The sequence below is a fragment of the Meriones unguiculatus genome, chromosome 9 (assembly GCF_030254825.1).
Source record: "Meriones unguiculatus strain TT.TT164.6M chromosome 9, Bangor_MerUng_6.1, whole genome shotgun sequence".
Taxonomy (NCBI): domain Eukaryota; kingdom Metazoa; phylum Chordata; class Mammalia; order Rodentia; family Muridae; genus Meriones; species Meriones unguiculatus.
This window is the reverse complement of record NC_083357.1, coordinates 21,337,769-21,353,186: the sequence shown is the minus strand read 5'-3', so window position 1 is coordinate 21,353,186 and position 15,418 is coordinate 21,337,769.

Below are 15,418 nucleotides of genomic sequence, written 5' to 3'. Positions count from 1 at the left end.
AGGGAAAAAGCTTCCTGCCTGGGCCACAAGTTTATCTAAGAATATCTTTGCACCCAGACAGCCTTTCCAAAGAAGTTGCTATTCACTCTTGCTTCCTCTCTTGGAATGTTTGACAGTGCAGTGTGGCCCCAAGTTTAAGCATGGATTTTGAAAACACTACCTTAAGATTATAAATCTGTCTCCCTGCTTACAACCATGCTCTGAAGTGTTATTCCTTTTGCAAATAAAGATTTTGGAAACACACAAACAATAAAAAAGATAAATTTAACTTCTGTATGAATCCTGAGATTATGATCATGGGACACTGTGACTCACCATATGACTCTTCTTAACATTTCTTTCTGGTGTGTGAACAATTGTCAATTTTAGTGTCAGTAATTAATTTTACTATGCAATTTTCTGATATGTACTCTAATGTGTCTAAGCAAATATTATGTCTGCTTTTGTTGATGTTGTTTAAGAAATTAGCACGGCATTACCTTTTTGCAGCAGCCAATTGCTCCTGTTCTGTGAGGCAGTCTAGCACACTCAGCCACTCCTCATAGAGTTCAGCTGTCATCAGACTATTTTCAAGGTTTTGTAAGAACTCCTTATATACATAGAAAGGAAATATTTTGTGAAAAAGATATTAATCAAAGAAATTACATAAACTACTTTAAAGTATAAGTTGAGTCAAAACTTTTGTCATAGCTCTCAACCTGTGCCCAAGGTAGAACCTTCATTGACATGGAAGTCCGCTAAGTTTGGCCCATCAAAACTAGAAATGTAAAAGCAGATCTTTCAGTAGTGCTGCTACTGCAGAGAGATATTCCCTGGGCTCAAAGGGCCTCTATTGGACAGCTGAGCCAACTAGCACACACTGAAGGGACCAATATCCCAGCTCAACTCTTATTTTTAAATGACATCAAGAGACACATTATGGTAAACTCTGCAGGTCAAAGGTTTTTGCTTTTAACCTTAATGGTTTCTCATCAAGAGATCTAACTGCATGTGTCCCCGTACTTTAAAGCCAAGGCTGAGTAAGCCTGGACTTACTTGTGTAATTTATACTTTGAGAGGAAATGTTTCTAGTGACATCCTGTAAGTGATGGAGGAAATGGAATGTGTATTTTTATTTTTGTTTGTAATGACTGTAAATAAAAATCAGAAACCTGGGAATGTGACACTTTGTGATCCATAGTGGAATGAGCGTGTGAACTCAGAGCTCAGGACAGGAAAACAGCAATCTAAAGTTAGAGCTCAACGCTGGAGATACAGCAACAATCTGGATAATTCTTTGTTAGAGAAAACTCAGTGGAACCTTCCTGCTGAGTCATTCAAAAACAGGGAGAAGAATTCAAATCACCTTGATAGTTTCCAGACACATGCCTTTTGTATAGGTCTCACAGATTTAACTTTCAGGAAAAGCACCCCTCTATTCTTATGATTTCAGTTCAGAAATTTCTAGAGTAGCCCAATATTTTTAGAGCATGGTTTGAAGTACTTGGGATAGACCAGTGAAGAAACTCTCAGTTACCATCTCCTTATATCATAAATATATAATAGATGCTTCAAACCTTCTTTGGCAATCTGCATTGTTCAACATGGCTAGTTCTATGTGGTGCTGACACCATATTTATTAATAGGGTAAGGTAACTTTCTGAGAATGTGACAAGGTATTATGAGGAAAAATTTAGAAAGTGTAGTGTTTGTTAATATATGCTGTATATTATCAAATCACTCAGTGTGTACCACATATAGGCAATACCTGAGTCCTTTATATACCTATAAGATAGATGACTTGATCTGCTGTAAAGTATTTCTGAAATATTGCCATTTATCATGTAACCATATCATAATGGAGGTCATGGAAATACTGAGTAACAGAAACGCTTACTTTCAGAGATATATGGATTTAGAGAGATGGCTCAGCAGTTAAGAGCACTGGCTGCTCTTCTAGAGGACCCATGTTCAATTAGCAAAACCCACATGGCAACTCCTAACTGTATGAGACTCCTGTTCCAGGAATCTGACCCCTTCCCATATGCAGGCAAATGTTATTGCACACAAAATATAAAAAATAATTAAATATTAACATAATTAAAACCTCTTAACATACATGAGTATGAATTATTACTCTATTGTAATATTTTCTCTTCAAGGTATTTATACAATTATTTTTATTATTCCATAACTCTTTTTAAGCATAAATCAATTTAATTTTCAGAAATCAAAATTCAAATAAGTCTTTCTCAATGAGATTATAAAGCAGACCTATCCAAAATGACTACATGCAGAAAACGTTTCTCATGCGGCATGATAAATAACTAAACTGCATTAATAGCATAACAGTGAAGGGCACACAGATCGAGTCATCCTTTCAGACAAACCCCAAAGTAAACGTGTTTGAAGATGGGAAGGGTTATGGCCAGTAAATGAATAGAGTACTTCATAAGCCCTCTGGTTTGTTTTGATTATAGAATAATTGAAAGAATAATTCTTGCTTATTATTTAAAAATCTATGTATTATAAACTTGGGTAGGCAGAGTTTTAATTCAGGAGGAAAGAGAAACAAATACAGAAGGAAAGAAAGGGAACAGCAAAAGTCACTCAGGTTGTTTGAAAAATCTATAAAAAAAATCACAGTATTGTTTTATTTAGCAAACTTGCACATAACTCACATAAGTTTCTTTGTATTAAGTATACATAAAAATTAAAATTAAGGATAACAATGCTCCAAACAATGGACGAAGACTAATAAACCCAGAACCAGGCTTGAAAAATCACATTCGACATGGTTCAGAGTCTAAGAGATTCTTCTAAGTATACATGCTATTGTTCCTACCCTTGGGTAGATCACAGAAGTTGACAATAAGTCTCCATTGCTGAACACACCAGACTTAGACTTCAGACTTAGGGGATGAAATATTTAAGCTGGGGCTGACATGTAAAGCTCCTTCTTGAGGACTAGGTTTAACAGTATTCAAAGGTGTTATGCAAGCTACAGTAGGGCCTCGGGGCCAGGAACAAGTAATCCTACACAACTGCACCTATGAACCACAACAATGACAAGTGTGTTAAGTAATTGTGTAGTTTCTCAGCTTCAGAAAACCATGCCCGGTACTGGAAACCTTGCAACTAAGGTCATGCCTATTAGAGGAGAAGGACTTGTCTTAAAGGCATTCTAAATATTTAAGCTAATACTCTCAGATAATGTAGCTCTTACCCCCTTCATCAAAGGTTCTCTTTGCAATGGAATGAGAGTATTACAGAAAACTATAGCTGTTCAAAATACAGAGATCTAATGTTCCCGTGGTTCACAGCCCAGTGGACACATATGCGAGGTAACTCTTGAACAGTGGGCTCAAGGAACTTCAGTTAAAAGACTCAGAAAGACTCTAAAGCGGAGAATCAGATAATCTGTCTTAAATCCGGGTCTCCTAAAAATGAGGGGCAGGCTTCAGTCATGATAGTCCAACAATATGGTTGTTTTAACAATACCTGACGAAAAACATCATCCAAGTTAGTTGTATGAGGAAATGTCATGAAGCCAAACTCTAGACAAAGAACTATATGCACATAAATACTACTGTGTGTGAGAAAATTAGTCTTTCCCCAAGATAAATCCATAATTGGTAATCTAATACCGAACGGTTAGCTCAGAAATAATACATATACCACCAACCATAAGGGGACTCATCAGGATGTTTGAACATATTATGGATTTATATGTATTTATATAATAACAAAGAAATGGGCCATGTATTTGACAGGAAGTCTGAGGGTGTTGGAAAAGAATCTTAGAACAAAGAAATGGAAGAAATGAAATGTTGTAATTGAATTTTAATTTTAAAAATAAAATACAAATATCATTTTATGGAGCTGAAGGGATATGTCAGTGATTAAGAACACTTATTTCCCTGTCATGAAGATTTGTATTTGAGTACAGTTGTGTGTGTGTGTGTGTGTGTGTGTGTGTGTGTGTGAAAGAGAGAGAGAGAGATCCTGATATCTTAAAGGGATTTGTCATGAAGATATATGTGAAGGAGACACATGCTGTATATTGAGAAAAAAAACTTGCCTCTCAGAAATAAACTAGTGACACTAATTGAAGAACACTGGTGCCAAAGGCATGCGACTAGGCATGCATACCAGGTGACACATGTGTATATGAAATGACCCCCGCCACACACACACACTATTATTATTTTGAAATAATATGTGTCTCATGGTCCTCATTTGTCCCATGAGGAGGATGGAATATTCTTCATTACATTACAGTTTATGATGGCTGCTTTATGCTGGATTCCTTATTCCTTCTGTTGTGAAAATCAGAGGAACCTTTGAGGTTACCACATTTCTACCAGTGGTATCTACTGTCTGTCGGGAAATGCATTATGAAGAAACTACTGACATAGCCCTAGAGGAATCTGAGGGTAGATGACACAAGTAATCACCCTACCTTTAGGACTGCAGCAACAACATGAACATCTTCCATGTATAAATTTACATACTGCCCATGGTCAAGTTTTTCCTTCAAAATTTGGCCTGAAGTGACATTAGCTGGTAACATAAAAATACCCTCAGTGTTCGGCCCTTTGTTCTTCATGACTGACAGCATGTCCTGAGAGGAAGAAAGGGAAGTACCTGTCATTTCATCGACAGCACAGGGCACTCTTTGCTTCTTATGAACCAGACCAACCCTGCTCACTGGTGCAATGCAAAAGCTGGCATGAAGAGGACCCTGAACTGCTTGGGTGCCTCCATCTCTTGTTATTCTTATACCACCTTAATGAGAACTCTGAAGCCCCAGGCAACATTCTCTTATCAGGCTGTCCACCATTGTAAAGAGATTAAACCCAACTTTCCCAATACCTGTTTCAGGTGAATAGCCCTCTTTTTCCTCCCTATTCTGAAGCCAACCCTTTGAATCACAATAGTTTCTCAACTTGAGGACAGAATTGAAGGCTAGGGAGGGGGTATTTAAGAAGCAGATCTTATCCTTAAGACAGCCAGAAAAGAACCTTGTAAGACCCACCAATACTGCATAGGGCAGATTGCCGTCATTGCAAATAGCCACTAGACTATTTCTAAACAATTTTCCTTGCTTTTCCACCAGTTTGCCAGGTTGGGGCACAGAGCCCTTGTGAAAGAGCGAACTCATGTGGGGCCATCTTTTCTTCAGTTTTTTTTCCTCCACATCTAAAGACAGAATGAGATTATTACATGGAGCAGTATAATTTATACAACCTCAAAAATACAAAACAATTACAATTGCATGAAGTGCTGTCGTAATGAACAAACACATTATTTGTAATAGAACATTCCCCACATACTAATATTGCTTAGTCATCTTGTATTGTGTGGATATTCTTTTTCCTTATACTCTATACTGTCTTTAATGTTAGAGACATGAAATGAGTTTGCCTGTTGGAATTCTCACAAGACAATATTGAATAACTCCCACATTGCATCATGAGGCACTTGATACACATTTGAACCAACTTCCTGAGATATATGTACAGTCAGTTGCTTCAGTGGTCATGTCCTTTTCCACAGCTACCTTCACTGGTTTTCATATTAGAAAGTTTTCTATTGTCCTCAATGTCTCAGTGCATCTCTTCCCATTCTTAGTTTTCTTACTGAGTCAAATTTTGTTAATCATCAGCATGTGCCCTTCATGAGGAAATATGCACGATTACTTTTGTCTGCCAGACTCTGGACTCCTGTTCCCATAGTTTCAGCTCAAATCTGAGATCAGATTCTTTGTCGGGCCTGGAGAGGTGGTTCATCAGTAAAGAACACTAGCTCTTCTTCCAGAGGTCCTGAGTTCAATTCTCTGCAACTTCAAGGTGGCTAACAACCATCTATAGTGTGATCTATTTCCTTCTTTTGGCATGTAAGTATACTTTCAGATGGAGCATTCAGAGGGCCTCTGAAAGACTCTGCCCTACAGACTATCAAAGCAGATGCTGAGCCTGATGGTCAACTGATGGGCAGAGTGAATGGAATTTTATGTAAGAAGTGGGAAATAGTAAGAGCTGGAAAGGACAGGGTCTCCACAAGGAGAGCAACAGAACCAGAAAATTTGAACACAGGGAACTTCCCAGAGACTCATACTCCAACCAAGGACTATTCATGTAGATAACCTAGAACAAGTATTATTGGGTGGATGAGTAATATATGTGAGTGTGTTTGCATGTTTGTGTGTGTATGCATGAGTGCTAAAACATATACATACTCAACTATCTTTGTAAAGAAGACAAGAAATTGGAAGCCATCAAGGGAAGTGCATGAGAGGATTGGAGAAAGTTCAGCAAAGGAGACTATAGAACAGAAGCATATTATATTTTGGAAAAACAGTAAAATAAATTCAAATGTTCCAGTGTATAAATATTAGTACAATTTCTAGTCCAGAGCCAGGTTTAAAAGACACATGTAGAACATCTTGATGTGGGAACAGAATTGAGCTTAAAGCCTGGCCTTGGAGCCTAAGGCCATTTTCATACAAGCCCAGAAATGAATTATCTTCCATTCCATACATTTAACTTTTCTGTATAACATTCCTTATAGGTTTGTCTACCTGCAGTTATTAGGGAATTTTCTTCTCTGTTCATGAAACCCACAAAATAAGGAACATATGAGGATCCAGCTCTTAGAAATCATATTCTCATGGGACAAAAGATGTGTGCACACAATTTCGTGTACACAGTGCCTTGGCATTCCTCCCTGTGTTGACTATCTACCTAAAAGTTGGAAATGAAAAATTCTCCCTAAATTTTATGAAAGAAGGGGTAGATGAAAGATTTGTAGGGGACAGGAGCTACAAAAGGTAAACAGTAGAACCAAAAAAAAAATGTGGGCACAGGGGTCTTTTCTGAAAGTGATAGTCCAACCATGGACTATGCCAAGAGATAACCTAGAATCCCTGCTCAGATGTAGCCTATGCCAGCTCAGTGTCCAAGCGGGTATCCTAGTAAGGTGAATAGGGACTGTCTCTGACATGAACTCAGTGGCTGGCTCTTTGATCACCTCCCCTGATGGGGGGGTACAATGCAGCCAAGTCCTGATAAGACCTGATAGGCTATGGTCACAGAGAATTGGAGGAGGATGGCCCCTCTCAATGGACTGGGGCAGGAGCATGGGAGAAGAAGAGGAAGGAAGGGTGGGATTGGGAGTGAAGGAGGGAAGGGGCTACATTTTGGATACAAAATGAATAAATTGTGATTAATATGTAAATTACTTTTAAAAAGTTCTCCCTAAAAACTAGCTGAGTCTGGACATCACAATTTAGTGTGCTGGTGAGCCTGAACTGAGCTGTAATGCTGTATGTTTTTGTTTTCTATGGTGCCCCTTTTCTCATGCAAGAAAATGACACTGGGCGTTGACATATTATGCAGAATAGAAGTGGGAACTGATTAGGGCACTCCAAGGAAGCATCAACTCACTGCTCTGCTCTTGGTTTTTTGCCGGGTCTCTGATCTTTAAGACAAAGCGTCCATAATCCTCCAAGTTGTCATGATTCCCGTACACTCCAGGCAGGGATGGAAATGCTTTGATGTTCCTCTCCCGTTGTTTGAAATTATTTTCTATGTTCTTCAAAAGTATGACCTGTGGGATCTCATGTCCTATGGGAAGACAATGTGAATATAAAACTAATGGTAAAAAGTGTGAGCAAACCTGCCAATAGGATTTATCATGCACTGCTGTATATTATTTCCCTTGTACTTATGGACACAGTACAATGGACACCCTAGAGAATTAGCACTCTCGCTGGGATACTCTGACAAAGTAAGCCTGTGTAACTGAGAACTCATAAAATTTGGGAAGGAAAATGAAAACTTTTCGCTTTGTTTGGAGAACATAAGGCCCATCATTAAACTGTGTGTTTGTGGATTTGGGCTTTTGCTGTTCTCCCCTTTGAAAGTTTTAAAGCCTTCCAGCTTCAACCTTGATGTCACTAAGATTCTTACATCATTAGAAGCTTTCTTCATTTGTCCTTATTTGTATTAATCAGGTTGAATATTTACCACCCTTTGTATATAATAAAATTAAAGATGTTTATATAGTTTGGGGGCCTGCACTCTTTAATTCTATTCGCCATGGGAAACACTGCTTTGTACATTTTTTTCTCTCTCGTGATGTCTGCCACATTTATAAAGAATCCATTTCCATTCCCAGTTTGAGAACAGTGTTCTCAAGAGCAGTGTAGTAGGATGGCTTCTCCTTCCTCCAGCTGCTGTTCTTTCTGCCAATGGTCAGGTTGATGCTGTTTGCTGTACAAAACACATTTAGCGTTCTGGACACAACAGCACTTGTGTAACTTTCTAGTTGGGGGCATGGCTCCTAGAAAGTTCATCCTAAAAATGAGGCAGATGAAAGTTTCATGTGATAGCCAATTTCATTCAGAGAATCGGAGTCACCTGGGTAGAGTCTACAACCACAAGAACAAGCAGCATGTGCCAAAAATTTGTTTTTCCATAGAGGCATGTGAATAACAACAGTTGAAACAAATCTAGTCCTGTCTGCTTCACCTGGGAGGGACTTGAAAACACATTTAAGAAAAGTTCAGTGCTTTCAAGGAAACTGAGGTTTCAACACCTTAGTCTGTTTTTCCTGATGCTTTTTCAAAATCTTTCATAGTTTCCTTTGCACAACTATGTTCTTGAACTGTGTTCCAACGATAGTGAATGTGGACTGGAACTTGAGTTCCCTGGATGTTTCATATCACTTAGGGTCCCTCCTTTAAGAAAACTGAGAGGGGAGAATACAAAAGAGGAGGAATGAGGGGAGGAACAAGACGAAGGGGGCTGGGGGTCAGGCTGAAATGGGATGTAATAAATAAATTAAAACAAAACAAAACAAAAAACAAAGACCAGATTTTTTTTTTTTTTTGGCATGTGTCTGTATTTTCAGGACTGATTATAGTGACAGTTAGAACTATACTGACAGTGAGGATTTTAGTGACAGAGAATATTAAGAGACAGACCCTTACCTTCTACACATAAGTGCAGTACACTTTGTCATTAAAACAAAACAACAAGAAAAGATCCAAATTGTGGATATTTTATACCCAATGTGTATATCCAATACACTAAAACTCTAAAAATAAGTATTGTAGAAAGTCATAGTAGTTTAGTTTTACTTTACACTTTGAATAGTCAAGAATGTTCCACAGATTGTGTTTAGGATACCAGAGGAGCCAGGGTATTGGGGTAAGAGTCCCCCAGTTCCTCAGAAGTGGGGGAGTGTGTCTGAAGGAGGGAGGGTGGGACTGGGAGGAAAGATTGGAGTCGACTACAACATACATGTAAATTGAATAAACTAATTAATTAATTAAAGAGAATGTCCTTGGTTAGACGGTCAGTCTCAGAAAAGACCTTTGGGCCCAGAATTGTCAGTTTAGTTGTTCTCCTTGTGGAGTTCTTGTCCTGTCCAGGTCTTTCTATCTCCCCGTTTTTCACCAACGACTATTCATGGAGATAACCTAGGAGCACTGCACAGATTTAGCCCATGGCAGCTCAGTGTCCAGGTGGGTGCCCTAATAAGGGGAGAGGGGGCTGTCTCTGACATGAGCACAGTGTCTGCCACTTTGATCATCTCCCTCTGAGGGAGGGAGACAACCTTACCAGTCCTGAGAGGAAAACAATGCAGCCAGTCCAGGTGAGACATGATAGAATAGGATCAGATGGAAGGGGAGGAGGACCTCCCCTAACAGTGGACTGGGAGAGGGGCATGATTGGAGAAGAGGGAATGAACTTGGGATTGGAAGGGGATGAGGGAGCGTGCCACAGGTGGAATACAAAGTGGAATACTGTAATTAATTTAAAAATTTAGAAAATAAACTAAAATTAGAAAGTCAGGCTTGTTTGATCATTGGCGTTTTTATATTCATAATTCTTACATTAATGCATTCTTTGATTTTATTAATATTACATATTTGCCAATTATCTGGTGAAAAATTCTAGAAAATCACAGCATATGGAATAGGAGGTGATTCAGTCGGGAAGGCTCCAGGAATATGAACATGGTTTCTCATGCAATGGGAGAAAATGCTGTTAGTGGAGAGACTGTGAACTGAATATTTTTAATTAGATTCACAGAAATGACTATATTTCAGATTTGCTGTCCAAAATGCAATTCACATTTTATGGAGCATACAGAGTATTTTTAAAAGTGTTACATTTTAATTTTAGACATATTTTTGTATGTGAGTGTTTTGCTAACAAGTATATCTGTGTACAATGTTGTGCCTTGTACCTGAGCTGGTTGAAAGAGAGCATCAAATCCTTGTGAAGCTTTGAATGCCTGTGAGCTACCTACCATGTGGATGCTGGGAGCCACTGACACACCTCCCTAGCTGGTTAGATTTTCATTAATGTTCAACAAATGATTTTTTTTCACCAGAAACAAGACAACCAATGTTTTGTTTTGTTTGTCTTTTTAGAACACTTGTTTCTCAAATGGAAAAAGCACAGGAAAATTCCAGTTAATTTTTCACCAGACCTCAAAATGTTACATAAAGAGAAATTATCATGTGTCTGAAGGTTATATTAAATTATTGTCAATTATGACTTAAATGAATACAATGATTTCCAAGTTTCTTTGTTTTTAATGTGTATTTAAATTTAAGAATAAAAATGTAAGCATTGGGAATTCAAGATTAGTACACTGAACTCAAGATATTTCTGCCACTCACCTTGCAGTGGTCTGGGAGTTTTTTTATGGCCACAACAGAACCACAGTTCGTAATCTCGAACATTCTAGGGGGTTAAAAAAAATCACAAATCATCTGACAGTGGACTCTGGAAAAGTCTTGTCATTTCTTTCCTAACCAGTTTCATCTCTTTAGCAGAAATGTTTATAAGAGCAGTATTAATGATTTTTTTTATAACCACAGGTTTGAGTAAATAGGGCTGATTTCAGGAGAAAATCCTGAGTACTTCATCTCTGATGGAGCCCAGATCTACTGATTGTAATTGGATCTGAATTATTATGGCCTAAGAATTTCCATTCAGCCATACACATTAGCCAAGAATGTGGTCAACTAAGATTTCTTACATCTGTCTGTCCAGCTTGTAAGTGGAACATTGAACTATAATTTGATGCCTTTACATAATGTATTATCCAGAGTGCCTTACACCCACAGTGGCTATGATGACTTGGGCAAATCCAGCAACAATAAACAATATAGGAAAAAGCAAACAAACAAAGAAACAAAGAGAAAAGGAAATACAGAAGAAGAAAACAAAACAACAACAAATAAACAAAAAATAAACACAGTGAAGCTTTCAGAGTGCCTAGGAATGAAAAACAAACAAAACAAAACAGTAAACTTTTGGCTTTCATTAGACATGGTCAATCTGTGGAGAAGGAGGATATGTGTCCAACCTGGAATATAGGCCAGATGTTGAAAACAAGTTCCACAACATAGCTACTGCTTACAGTGCCATGAATCCATTTGACATAATCATTTAAATAGAATATGCTCTTGAAATATTTAGCACCTTAAAAACTGGCTAAAGTGAAAATATGCTCTAATTGGACTAATCAATAATTTTACTTATTGTTGATTGCTGATTACAAGCCATTGTCATGCCCTATAAGATTCTTAAGTGGTAAAACTAGCAGACATACACACTCAGGTAGAAACCCACATCAAAACCGTCCACAAACACACACACACACATGCAGAAAGAAAGAGGGGCAGAGATAGAAGCAGAGAAACACAGAGAGACAGAGAGACAGCCTGACAAAGATCTACAAACTCATATAAGGTGATGGAGAAGGACATATACACATACGGAGAAGCATACCCAGATAGAGAGACGTAATTACCTGTGGCAGCCTTTTTGGAGTTAAGGGCAAATTTGGAGTTATTGGCATCTGAGCAGTGAAATTTGGCCTCTTGGCTTTGGCTATTTTCCAAAGTCCAGTTTCTCATAAACTGACCTTGATGGTCCTAAAGCAGACTGCTCTGACCCCGAGAAACTCTGTGCAACCATAGTAACCAGACAGCAGGCTCTGTGTAACCTTGAGTGAGCTCTCCTATGTTTTGACCAAGTAAAGCTCCTACTTGAGAAACTGCTTGTACTTTTTTGCCTACTTAAGTGTTAACTTGACGTCCATTAAATCGACACCTTGAACAAAGCATAGACTTGGTGTTCTCTGTGTCACCCTGTCTCTTTCTCTCCCAGCCCTCTCTAAGGTGGTATTCAGGTGTCACTGTTGGCTGGTGACAATTACACAGAGATATACATGCACATTTAAAACAGAAAGAAAAGGTTATACACTTTTTGATATGAATGCAGAAAGAACAGAGACATATTTATTAAAGATTTACTAAAGGTTCAAAAAAAAAAAAAAAAAAAGAAAAAGAAAAACCATTCAAATCTTATACACCGGTACCTGAACACAGACAAGAATGAAAATAGAAGGAATGGGATAAGAGAATAAATTATACCAAAGAGGAAATACAATGTAATTTAAATGAAAAGAAAAACCTACTTTCCTCTAAGATTGGCATCCTTTAAACCAGATATGTGCATATGGCCAACAAATCTCAATTATTTATTACAATCAATGTCAATTAGCTAGTGAAACTAAAAGTGTAGCTCAATGCCATTGGGGTATGAATTTTATTTCACATGAACCTTAGACAACAGTTCAAAAAACAAAGTCTCTCTCTAAAGACTATTATTATATCTTAGATGATTTAATATACTGAAGGATATTGTAAAGCATGATTGGCAAATTAGTCATGATCAAGTATCTTCTGGATCCATTTATATGCATATCTGCACATATGCAGAACTCAAAAACAAAATTGAATATTAACTTGAAGTAGTTTGAAAGTAACTTACAGGCATTCCTATCATTGTCACCACCTTCTCCATAATATCATTCACTGTTTCAGTGTTTGTTGCTGTTAAATATAATGGCTATAAAATACAGAGAAAAAATATTATGACATAACTTAAGTCACATGATTATACAATTATTTATTATTAATCACTACTTATAATGTACAACCTGTAATAACAAACCTAATGTAGCCTAAATACCTTAAATTTTTATACTTGCTATAACTCAATGCTAGAAGACTGTCAGTTTCACAAATCTAAATTAAGTACTTGGGTAACAGGTCCTCAAACATAACAGGTAACATGTGGTGTATGATGAAGGCAGACTGAGGAGCCATGGGTGTTGGAATTCTTTTCTTTCAGCATGGCAGCAGGGGTTGGAGGCAGTAGAAAGAGAGCAGAACCATTTGCTGCCTCCCCAACTGTACTTCCACCATTTTACTAATTTATTTTCATGCACTGCATGTGCACAGTTGTAGGACAATCAGGATAAGAAGTGGACATTCAACTATGAACGTTCAGCCAATGTGAATGTGTATGTTCTCTATATCAGTCTTTGTAATGAGTTGATATACAATGTTGAAAATCTGTCGCAGTGATAGATGTAGGAATACAAAATAAATATTTTAGTTATGAAACCCCATCACTTCATATTCTCGAGAATAAACAAGGGCTTATAATATTAGCTTTCTACTGCCTTCATATTTAAATGTGCTTCCAGAGACCTAAGAAGACAGCTTGAAGAAAATGGAATAAATTCAAATGGTAGGGATTGATCTGAATTGATACCACTGATATACTGGAATTATAAACTGTCGCCATAGAATATAACAATGAGTAGATAGGTACATTTTATGCAGATAGTTGCGATAGTATCAGATTATCTTCACTAAAGTTTCTAAGAATCTAGGAATCTGTCCCTTTAAAAAGAAAATCAGAACAAATGCCTTCTCGGCAGCCACAATTAAAAAATAAAGATAAAATAAACAAGGCCAAAAGACACTAATGGATAACCTGTATCATTCAATGTGTTTATATTCATTATCTTTTAAACACTAGGCATAAAATATTCCCTTGAAAATGGTGTGTGTGTCTGTGTGTGTGTGTGTGTTGTTGTTGTTGTTGCTGACGATTTACCCCAGATCCTACCATAACATACCAGGTTAATTTAATTTTATGAGCAAGGATAAATTACACTTAGTGATTTTACAACTTACTAACTATAGGCTAGGAAGTATGGAAGAGCACCCCTGAAAGAAGAGCTCTACTCTTGTAGTACTAATGCAAGCATGAAGGAACAATGTGTACTTCTGCTCAGAATGTGGATTTAATCATCTCTGGAAACAAAGATAGTTCAGGGCTCACATGGTAGAAGTAACTAGACAATCTCCAGCAAGTTTCCTTCTTACCTCAAAATTGGCACTTTGACCTACGTGTGCACACTTGAAACTACTCACACACATAAAAACATACATACACACACAAAATATGGTAAGAGTAATAATTTTAAATATAAATAAAGCTTCGGACAATTTGTTGAATATTTAAAAACTCTTCCCTATCATTTTAACCAGTGAAATATTTTATAGAAAAAACACACATGTGATAGGGTAGTAGCCTTTCATTCTCATCACGTAAAGTCGTGTTTTCAGAGAATTTAGAACAGATTACCTACATCTGGACCATATTAAGAGCTAAATTAAGATTGCAGTGATGTGTATATTTCCTTGTGATAAGATTTTATGTTTTAAAACAAACACAGTTCAAGAGAGTCTTTTTAAACCAAAAATTTCTAAAAATACTGCTTATTAAAGCATTTAAAGGAAATATAATCTAAAATTTGGTATATATGTTAAAATAAACTTGATATATAATGAACCAGGGACATACAAATAATTATTGAGTGACGACTCTTGGAAGATGGAGAAGAAACAGAACAGGACAGGAGCCTACCAAGATGGCCTCTGAAAGGCTACCCAGCCGAGTGTCCAAGCAGATGTGAAGAGTCCATAACAAAACTTTGGGCAGAGTTCAGGGAATCTTATTGAAGAAGGTGGAGAGGACTTAGACCCCCTGTTCAGATGTATTCCCTCAGCAGCTCAGTTTTCAAGTGGGTTTCCTTAGTAATGTGTGCAGGGGCTGTCTCTGACATGAACTCAGTGGTCAGCTCTTTGATCAAGTTGCCCTAGGGGTGTGCAGGATTGCCAGGCCACATAGGAGGAAGATACAGCAAGACATAATGTCAGATAGAAGGGGAGGAGCACCTTCCCCATCAGGGGAACAGGGTAGGGGCATAGCCGGAGAAGAGGGAGGAAGGGTGGAACTGGAAGGAAATAAGGAAGGGGTCTAGGGCAGGGATACAAAGTGAATGAACTGTAATGAATAATACATAAGAGAGAACTAAAAGAAGAGTAATGAGCAACTTCACAATTGCTCACATGTTCAAAATATAAATAATAGCTTTTTATAATAATGCTCAGTGATGTAAAGGAAATATATTCAATGCAAAAATTAAGTATATATTCAGATAGAAATAGAAAACCTGTAGTATTGAAATTACACTTTAAAGTAACTTA